Genomic DNA, 9,758 nt, shown 5'->3' with positions numbered 1-9,758 from the left:
GTAGTTTCACGACGCTACCCAGCTTAAACTAACCTAACCTAACCTAACCTTCGCACTTCTATCGTTAGAAAACGTTTTACTCGCAACTTTACAATGTTTTCTACAAGATTACGACGGTTTCATGCGCTTTCACATTAGATATCGTAGTTCCCGACTTGTAATGTTGAAAAACACTACATCTCACTAAGTGACATTGTTTATTGCGGTTTTACGACGGTTGATATATCAACCTAACCTAACATTCGCACTTGTATCTAAAGACGCTCAATTACACTGTTTCGTTCACAATTACGATATTTGCTTGACCTCACAGTTTCTCACCAACTTATTACAGTACAGAACGCTGTATCTCGCTAAATGACATCGTTCTTTAAGGTTTCACAATACTTGCATGCGCTTTACCGAGAATGTCACAACATAGCAGTTTTGCACTTGTAACCGCACAAGACGCAGTATCTGGCTAGTTCATGCCATTTTGTGTGCTTTCCCAATATTTCACCTATCGCAGTTTCGTACTCGCAATAAAACAACACTATCTCGTTAGATGACATCGTTTTTGGTGGTTTCACGACGCTACCTAGCTCAAACTAACCGAACATTCGCACTTCTATCGTTAGAAAACGTTTTATTCGCTACTTTACAATGTTTTCTACAAGATTACGACGGTTTTATGCGCTTTCACATTAGATATCGCAGTTCCCGACTTGTAATGGTGAAAAGCACAGCATCTCACTAAGTGACATTGTTTAATGCGGTTTTAGCGCGGTTCATATCTTAACCTAACCTAACCTTACCTAACCCAACCTAACCTAACCTAACCTAACCAAACCTTACCTAACATCCCTAACCTAACCTGACCTAACCTAACCTAACCAAACCTAACCTAACCTAACCTAACGTAACCTAACCTAACCTAACCTAACCTAACCTAACCTAACGACGTTTGCAAGCGCTTTCACATTAGATATCACAGTTCCCGACTTGTAATGGTGAAAAACACTGCATCTCACTAAGTGACATTGTTTAATACGGTTTTACGACGGTTCATATCTTAACCTAACCTAACATTCGCACCTTATTAAAAAACGCTCTATTACACTGTTTCGTTCACAATTAGGATATTTGCATAACCTCACAGTTTTTCACCAACTTATTGCATTACAGAACGCTGTATCTCGCTAAATGACATCGTTCTTTAGGTTTCACGATGCTTGCATGCGCTTTAACGAGAATATCACAACATAGCAGTTTCGCACTTGTAACGGTACAACACGCAGTATTTGGCTTGTTCATGCCGTTTTGTGTGCTTTCACAACATTTCACCTATCGCAGTTTCGTACTCGCAATAAAAACACTATCTCGTTAGATGACGTTGTTTTTGGTAGTTTCACGACGCTACCTAGCTTAAACTAACCAAACCTTACCTAACATCCCTAACCTAACCTAACCTAACCTAACCTAACCAAACCTAACATAACCTTCGCACTTCTATCGTTAGAAAACGTTTTACTCGCTACTTTACATTGCTTTCTACAACATTATGACGGTTTCAAGCACTTTCACATTAGATATCACAGTTCCCAACTTGTAAAGGTGAAAAACACTGCATCTCACTAAGTGACATTGTTTAATGTGGTTTTACGACGGTTCATACCTTAACCTTACCTAACCTAACCTAACCTAACCCAACCCAATCCAACCTAACCTAACCTAAACTAACCTAACCCAACCTAACCTAACCTAACCTAACCCAACCTAACCCAACCCAACCCAACCTAACCTAACCTAAGCTAACCTAACCTAACCTAACCAAACCTAACCTAACCTAACTTAACCTAACCTAACGTAACCTAACCTCAGCTAACCTATTCTAACGTAACCTAACCTTACCTGACCTAACCTAACCTAACGTAACCTAACCTAACCTAACATAACCTAACGTAACCTAACCTAACCTAACCGAACCTAACGTAACCTAACCTAACCTAACCCAACCTAACCCAACCCAACCCAACAACACCCAACCCAACCTAACCTAACCTAACCTAACCTTACCTAACCTAACCAAATTATCCTTACCTAACCTAACCTAACCTAACGTAACCTAACCTAACCTAACCTAACGTAACCTAACCTAACCTAACGTAACCTAACCTAACCTAACCTAACCTAACCTTACCTAACATAACCTAACCTAACCTAACCTAACCTAACCAAACCTAACCTAACCTAACCTAACGTAACCTAACCTAACCTAACCTAACCTAACCTAACGACGTTTGCAAGCGCTTTCACATTAGATATCGCAGTTCCCGACTTGTAATAGTGAAAAACACTGCATCTCACTAAGTGACATTGTTTAATGCGGTTTTACGACGGTTCATATCTTAACCTAACCTAACATTCGCACTTGTATTAAAAAACGCTCTATAACACTGTTTCGTTCACAATTAGGATATTTGCATAACCTCACAGTTTTTCACCAACTTATTGCAGTACAGAACGCTGTATCTCGCTAAATGACATCGTTCTTTAAGGTTTCACGATGCTTGCATGCGCTTTAACGAGAATATCACAACATAGCAGTTTCGCACTTGTAACGGTACAACACGCAGTATTTGGCTTGTTCATGCCGTTTTGTGTGCTTTCACAACATTTCACCTATCGCAGTTTCGTACTCGCAATAAAACAACACTATCTCGTTAGACGACGTTGTTTTTGGTAGTTTCACGACGCTACCTAGCTTAAACTAACATAACTCAACCTAACATAACCTTCGCACTTCTATCGTTAGAAAACGTTTTACTCGCTACTTTACATTGCTTTCTACAACATTACGACGGTTTCAAGCGCTTTAACATTAGATATCACAGTTCCCAACTTGTAATGTTGAAAAACACTGCATCTCACTAAGTGGCATTGTTTAATGCGGTTTTACGACGGTTGATATGTCAACCTAACCTAACATTCGCACTTGTATCTAAAGACGCTCAATTACACTGTTTCGTTCACAATTACGATATTTGCTTGACCTCACAGTTTCTCACCAACTTATTACAGTACAGAACGCTGTATCTCGCTAAATGACATCGTTCTTTAAGGTTTCACGATACTTGCATGCGCTTTACCGAGAATGTCACAACATAGCAGTTTCGCACTTGTAACGGTACAACACGCAGTATTTGGCTTGTTCATGCCGTTTTGTGTGCTTTCACAACATTTCACCTATCGCAGTTTAATACTCGCTATATAACAACACTATCTCGTTAGATGACGTCGTTTTTGGTAGTTTCACGACGCTACCTAGCTTAAACTAACCTAACCTAACCTAACCTTCGCACTTCTATCGTTAGAAAACGTTTTACTCGCAACTTTACAATGTTTTCTACAAGATTACGACGGTTTCATGCGCTTTCACATTAAATATCGTAGTTCCCGACTTGTAATGTTGAAAAACACTACATCTCACTAAGTGACATTGTTTAATGCGGTTTTACGACAGTTGATATGTCAACCTAACCTAACATTCGCACTTGTATCTAAAGACGCTCAATTACACTGTTTCGTTCACAATTACGATATTTGCTTGACCTCACAGTTTCTCACCAACTTATTACAGTACAGAACGCTGTATCTCGCTAAATGACATCGTTCTTTAAGGTTTCACGATACTTGCATGCGCTTTAACGAGAATATCACAATAAAGCAGTTTCGCACTTGTAACGGTACAACACGCAGTATTTGGCTTGTTCATGCCGTTTTGTGTGCTTTCACAACATTTCACCTATCGCAGTTTAATACTCGCTATATAACAACACTATCTCGTTAGATGACGTCGTTTTTGGTAGTTTCACGACGCTACCTAGCTTAAACTAACCTAACCTAACCTAACCTTCGCACTTCTATCGTTAGAAAACGTTTTACTCTCAACTTTACAATGTTTTCTACAAGATTACGACGGTTTCATGCGCTTTCACATTAGATATCGTAGTTCCCGACTTGTAATGTTGAAAAACACTACATCTCACTAAGTGACATTGTTTAATGCGGTTTTACGACGGTTGATATGTCAACCTAACCTAACATTCGCACTTGTATCTAAAGACGCTCAATTACACTGTTTCGTTCACAATTACAATATTTGCTTGACCTCACAGTTTCTCACCAACTTATTACAGTACAGAACGCTGTATCTCGCTAAATGACATCGTTCTTTAAGGTTTCACGATACTTGCATGCGCTTTACCGAGAATGTCATAACATAGCAGTTTCGCACTTGTAACGGTACAACACGCAGTATTTGGCTTGTTCATGCCGTTTTGTGTGCTTTCACATTTCACCTATCGCAGTTTCGTACTCGCAATAAAACAACACTGTCTCGTTAGATGACATCGTTTTTGGTGGTTTCACGACGCTACCTAGCTTAAACTAACATAACTCAACCTAACATAACCTTCGCACTTCTATCGTTAGAAAACGTTTTACTCGCTACTTTACATTGCTTTCTACAACATTACGACGGTTTCAAGCGCTTTAACATTAGATATCACAGTTCCCAACTTGTAAAGGTGAAAAACACTGCATCTCACTAAGTGACATTGTTTAATGCGGTTATACGACGGTTCATACCTTAACCTAACGTAACCTAACCTAACCTTACCTAACCTAACCTAACCTAACCCAACCCAACCCAACCTAACCTAACCTAACCTAACCTAAACTAACCTAACCCAACCTAACCTAACCTAACCTAACGCAACCTAACCCAACCTAACCCAACCCAACCCAACCTAACCTAACCTAAGCTAACCTAACCTAATGTAACCTAACCTAACCTAACCTAACCTAACCCAACCTAACCTAACCTAACCTAACCTAACCCAACTCAACCCAACCTAACCTAATCTAACCTAACCTAACCTAACCTAACCAAACCTAACCTAACCTAACCTAACCTAACCTAACGACGGTTGCAAGCGCTTTCACATTAGATATCGCAGTTCCCCACTTTTAATGGTGAAAAACACTGCATCTCACTAATTGACATTGTTTAATGCGGTTTTACGACGGTTCATATCTTAACCTAACCTAACATTCGCACTTGTATCTAAAAACGCTCTATTACACTGTTTTGTTCACAATTACGATATTTGCATAACCTCACAGTTTTTCACCAACTTATTGCAGTACAGAACGCTGTATCTCGCTAAATGACATTGTTCTTTAAGGTTTCACGATGCTTGCATGCGCTTTAACGAGAATATCACAATATAGCAGTTTCGCACTTGTAACGGTAGAACACGCAGTATTTGGCTTGTTCATGCCGTTTTGTGTGCTTTCACAACATTTCACCTATCGCAGTTTAATACTCGCTATAAAACAACACTATCTCGTTAGATGACGTCGTTTTTGGTAGTTTCACGACGCTACCCAGCTTAAACTAACCTAACCTAACCTAACCTTCGCACTTCTATCGTTAGAAAACGTTTTACTCGCAACTTTACAATGTTTTCTACAAGATTACGACGGTTTCATGCGCTTTCACATTAGATATCGTAGTTCCCGACTTGTAATGTTGAAAAACACTACATCTCACTAAGTGACATTGTTTATTGCGGTTTTACGACGGTTGATATATCAACCTAACCTAACATTCGCACTTGTATCTAAAGACGCTCAATTACACTGTTTCGTTCACAATTACGATATTTGCTTGACCTCACAGTTTCTCACCAACTTATTACAGTACAGAACGCTGTATCTCGCTAAATGACATCGTTCTTTAAGGTTTCACAATACTTGCATGCGCTTTACCGAGAATGTCACAACATAGCAGTTTTGCACTTGTAACCGCACAAGACGCAGTATCTGGCTAGTTCATGCCATTTTGTGTGCTTTCCCAATATTTCACCTATCGCAGTTTCGTACTCGCAATAAAACAACACTATCTCGTTAGATGACATCGTTTTTGGTGGTTTCACGACGCTACCTAGCTCAAACTAACCGAACATTCGCACTTCTATCGTTAGAAAACGTTTTATTCGCTACTTTAAAATGTTTTCTACAAGATTACGACGGTTTTATGCGCTTTCACATTAGATATCGCAGTTCCCGACTTGTAATGGTGAAAAGCACAGCATCTCACTAAGTGACATTGTTTAATGCGGTTTTAGCGCGGTTCATATCTTAACCTAACCTAACCTTACCTAACCCAACCTAACCTAACCTAACCTAACCAAACCTTACCTAACATCCCTAACCTAACCTGACCTAACCTAACCTAACCAAACCTAACCTAACCTAACCTAACGTAACCTAACCTAACCTAACCTAACCTAACCTAACCTAACGACGTTTGCAAGCGCTTTCACATTAGATATCACAGTTCCCGACTTGTAATGGTGAAAAACACTGCATCTCACTAAGTGACATTGTTTAATACGGTTTTACGACGGTTCATATCTTAACCTAACCTAACATTCGCACTTGTATTAAAAAACGCTCTATTACACTGTTTCGTTCACAATTAGGATATTTGCATAACCTCACAGTTTTTCACCAACTTATTGCATTACAGAACGCTGTATCTCGCTAAATGACATCGTTCTTTAGGTTTCACGATGCTTGCATGCGCTTTAACGAGAATATCACAACATAGCAGTTTCGCACTTGTAACGGTACAACACGCAGTATTTGGCTTGTTCATGCCGTTTTGTGTGCTTTCACAACATTTCACCTATCGCAGTTTCGTACTCGCAATAAAAACACTATCTCGTTAGATGACGTTGTTTTTGGTAGTTTCACGACGCTACCTAGCTTAAACTAACCAAACCTTACCTAACATCCCTAACCTAACCTAACCTAACCTAACCTAACCAAACCTAACATAACCTTCGCACTTCTATCGTTAGAAAACGTTTTACTCGCTACTTTACATTGCTTTCTACAACATTATGACGGTTTCAAGCACTTTCACATTAGATATCACAGTTCCCAACTTGTAAAGGTGAAAAACACTGCATCTCACTAAGTGACATTGTTTAATGTGGTTTTACGACGGTTCATACCTTAACCTTACCTAACCTAACCTAACCTAACCCAACCCAATCCAACCTAACCTAACCTAAACTAACCTAACCCAACCTAACCTAACCTAACCTAACCTAACCCAACCTAACCCAACCCAACCCAACCTAACCTAACCTAAGCTAACCTAACCTAACCTAACCAAACCTAACCTAACCTAACTTAACCTAACCTAACGTAACCTAACCTCAGCTAACCTATTCTAACGTAACCTAACCTTACCTGACCTAACCTAACCTAACGTAACCTAACCTAACCTAACATAACCTAACGTAACCTAACCTAACCTAACCGAACCTAACGTAACCTAACCTAACCTAACCCAACCTAACCCAACCCAACCCAACAACACCCAACCCAACCTAACCTAACCTAACCTAAGCTTACCTAACCTAACCAAATTATCCTTACCTAACCTAACCTAACCTAACGTAACCTAACCTAACCTAACCTAACGTAACCTAACCTAACCTAACGTAACCTAACCTAACCTAACCTAACCCAACCTAACCTAACCTAACCTAACCTAACCCAACTCAACCCAACCTAACCTAATCTAACCTAACCTAACCTAACCTAACCAAACCTAACCTAACCTAACCTAACCTAACGTAACGACGGTTGCAAGCGCTTTCACATTAGATATCGCAGTTCCCCACTTTTAATGATGAAAAACACTGCATCTCACTAATTGACATTGTTTAATGCGGTTTTACGACGGTTCATATCTTAACCTAACCTAACATTCGCACTTGTATCTAAAGACGCTCAATTACACTGTTTCGTTCACAATTACGATATTTGCTTGACCTCACAGTTTCTCACCAACTTATTACAGTACAGAACGCTGTATCTCGCTAAATGACATCGTTCTTTAAGGTTTCACGATACTTGCATGCGCTTTACCGAGAATGTCACAACATAGCACTTTCGCACTTGTAACGGTACAACACGCAGTATTTGGCTTGTTCATGCCGTTTTGTGTGCTTTCACAACATTTTACATATCGCAGTTTCGTACTCAGAATAAAACAACACTATCTCGTTAGATGACGTCGTTTTTGGTGGTTTCACGACGCTACCTAGCTTAAACTAACATAACTCAACCTAACATAACCTTCGCACTTCTATCGTTAGAAAACGTTTTACTCGCTACTTTACATTGCTTTCTACAACATTACGACGGTTTCAAGCGCTTTCACATTAGATATCGCAGTTCCCAACATGTAAAGGTGAAAAACACTGCATCTCACTAAGTGACATTGTTTAATGCGGTTTTAGCGCGGTTCATATCTTAACCTAACCGAACCTAACCTCACCTAACCCAACCTAACCTAACATAACCTAACCTAACCTAACCTAACCAAACCTAACCTAACGTAACGTAACCTAACCTAGCGACGTTTGCAAGCGCTTTCACATTAGATATCGCAGTTCCCGACTTGTAATGGTGAAAAACACTGCATCTCACTAAGTGACATTGTTTAATGCGGTTTTACGACGGTTCATATCTTAACCTAACCTAACATTCGTACTTGCATTGAAAAACGCTCTATTACAGTGTTTCGTTCACAATTACGATATTTGCATAACCTCACAGTTTTTCACCAACTTATTGCAGTACAGAACGCTGTATCTCGCTAAATGACATTGTTCTTTAAGGTTTCACGATGCTTGCATGCGCTTTAACGAGAATATCACAATATAGCAGTTTCGCACTTTTAACGGTAGAACACGCAGTATTTGGCTTGTTCATGCCGTTTTGTGTGCTTTCACAACATTTCACTTATCGCAGTTTAATACTCGCAATAAAACAACACTATCTCGTTAGATGACGTCGTTTTTGGTAGTTTCACGACGCTACCTAGCTTAAACTAACATAACCTAACCTAACCTTCGCACTTCTATCGTTACAAAACGTTTTACTCGCCACTTTACAATGTTTTCTACAAGATTACGACGGTTTCAAGCGCTTTCACATTAGATATCGCAGTTCCCAACTTGTAAAGGTGAAAAACACTGCATCTCACTAAGTGACATTGTTTATTGCGGTTTTACGACGGTTCATACCTTAACCTAACGTAACCTAACCTAACCTAACCCAACCTAACCTAACATAACCTAACCTAACCTAACCTAACCAAACCTAACCTAACGTAACCTAACCTAACCTAACCTAACCTAACCTAACGACGTTTGCAAGCGCTTTCACATTAGATATCGCTGTTCCCGACTTGTAATGGTGAAAAACACTGCATCTCACTAAGTGACATTGTTTAATGCGGTTTTACGACGGTTCATATCTTAACCTAACCTAACATTCGTACTTATATTGAAAAACGCTCTATTACACTGTTTCGTTCACAATTACGATATTTGCATAACCTCACAGTTTTTCACCAACTTATTGCAGTACAGAACGCTGTATCTTGCTAAATGACATTGTTCTTTAAGGTTTCACGATGCTTGCATGCGCTTTAACGAGAATATCACAATATAGCAGTTTCGCACTTGTAACGGTAGAACACGCAGTATTTGGCTTGTTCATGCCGTTTTGTGTGCATTCACAATATTTCACCTATCGCAGTTTAATACTCGCAATACAACAACACTTTCTCGTCAGATGACGTCGTTTTTGGTAGTTTCACGACGCTACCTAGCTTAAACTAACCT

This window comes from Rhipicephalus microplus, chromosome 5 (genome assembly GCF_043290135.1).
Source record: "Rhipicephalus microplus isolate Deutch F79 chromosome 5, USDA_Rmic, whole genome shotgun sequence".
In the NCBI taxonomy this organism is placed as follows: Eukaryota; Metazoa; Arthropoda; class Arachnida; order Ixodida; family Ixodidae; genus Rhipicephalus; species Rhipicephalus microplus.
The sequence above is the reverse complement of the archived record's forward strand: the minus strand, read 5'-3'. Positions refer to the sequence as shown.